Source organism: Geospiza fortis, unplaced genomic scaffold, assembly GCF_000277835.1.
Source record: "Geospiza fortis unplaced genomic scaffold, GeoFor_1.0 scaffold165, whole genome shotgun sequence".
Taxonomy (NCBI): domain Eukaryota; kingdom Metazoa; phylum Chordata; class Aves; order Passeriformes; family Thraupidae; genus Geospiza; species Geospiza fortis.
This window is the reverse complement of record NW_005054442.1, coordinates 1-1,514: the sequence shown is the minus strand read 5'-3', so window position 1 is coordinate 1,514 and position 1,514 is coordinate 1. Positions and strand designations below refer to the sequence as shown.

At 54.9% G+C, this 1,514-nt stretch overlaps 1 protein-coding gene across 1 annotated transcript in view; it reads right to left on the bottom strand.

Moving 5' to 3' along the window:
• The window catches only part of ZDHHC13 (zinc finger DHHC-type containing 13), a 15,976-nt gene extending 15,645 nt beyond the window's left edge, over nucleotides 1-331 (bottom strand). The window contains exon 1 of the mRNA XM_031062244.1: nucleotides 145-331. The gene's annotated coding sequence lies outside the window, so the exon portion shown is untranslated. The remainder of the gene's footprint in view (nucleotides 1-144) is intronic.
• Nucleotides 332-1,514: the final 1,183 nt, after the last annotated feature.

Genomic DNA, 1,514 nt, shown 5'->3' with positions numbered 1-1,514 from the left:
GGGGGGAGCGGGGAGGCCCCGGGGAGCCTTCCCAGAGAGCCCTCCCTGAGGCTGTCCCTGCCGCCGCAAAGCCGCTCGGGCGAGCGGATCGGTGGCTCCCGTGTGCCTGAAATGGCTCCTTCCCTTTTACCCAAGCAACCACACCGAAAAGCTCTCTGTTTTCGCACAGGATCCCCCCGGGTGGCGGACAAGGCGAATTGTCTGCTGGCGAATTTTTCGGGGCTTGTGCCTCAGCAGCTAGAAGCGATCCCTCGGTGAAGGCTCTGGAGCACGTCTGATGAGGAGAGGCTGAGGGAGCTGGGGGAGCTCAGCCTGGAGAAAAGGAGGCTCAGCGGGGACCTTGTGACTCTCCACAATTCCCTGAAAGGACTAATGTCACCTCCTTGTTGGCCCGGTTCCCACAGGAGTTCAAGGCCATTTGGGACCATTTCCACCCCCAGCTGAGCCCCAGTGTCTCCTCATAATGACCGCCAGGGTGAGGGAGGAGCCGCTATTTTAGGGCAAGCTGTGAGGGGCAAGTGGTGACCACCCGAAGAAATGGGGATAAACTAGGAAAACACCCAAGCACATCAAACACCCACAAGATTCCCAGGTCAGGTGGGACCCTGGCAGCCCTCAGAGTGATGCCATCTCTTCTGGCCTGAGGAGAAACCCCAGTATGGGGTGACCAGAGACCTCCAGCTCTCAAACATCCTGGGGCTGTGGGGACACGGGGACCTCCTGCCTCTGGAGGAAATGTGTCATGACCCTTGGACAATTGACAGTCACCACTCACAGGTCATTGGAAAAGGGATAATTATCACTCCCAGCTCAGCTGCCAGACCAGGGCTGCCACACAGAGCTCTCGCCATCCTGTCACAGTGGGGTCCTGGCTGGAAGGATCACAGATCAGGTCAGGCCTTCAAGTAGAGACTGGGAGAGCCATTCAGGGCACAAGTGTCAGCAGCCTTCATAAAAGGGAAGAAAACAGAAAGAGCAGGCACATTAATGAAAAAAAAACCCCACAATTATTTCCAAACCTCTGTTTTGGTAGGCCAGAGCAGTAGGCAAAAGGTGGCACAGGTTTATTAGATGGCAACTACCCACAGGTAGGAACCTGGGTGCTTTCCTGTGACTAGTTACTGCATTTTCCATCACCATCGATTGTTTTTAAGGCAGAGGAAGATATTTTTTTGGGGGGGGGGGGGGGGGATGGGGTACAATAATCCCCAGCACCATGGGAGTGACTCCAGCATCTCAACATCTCCCTTGCACTCCATGCACATGACTTAGCACGCTGCGGACCCAGATGGTCAAAGGCCGAGACCTGGCTCCCATTGCAGGGGAAGAAAGAGGAAGAGTTCATCAGGGCTCAACCTGAAATGACATTTTGTCTCATCTGGTTCTACTCACAGCTTTGATAAGAGAGCAAAGTCTCTGTTCCTGACCCACACAAGCCCTGGAATGCACACAGGGACGACTGTGTCACTTCAGGAGAAGCCCTTGTGACTTTCAAAGGGCAGCTGTTGTTTCAC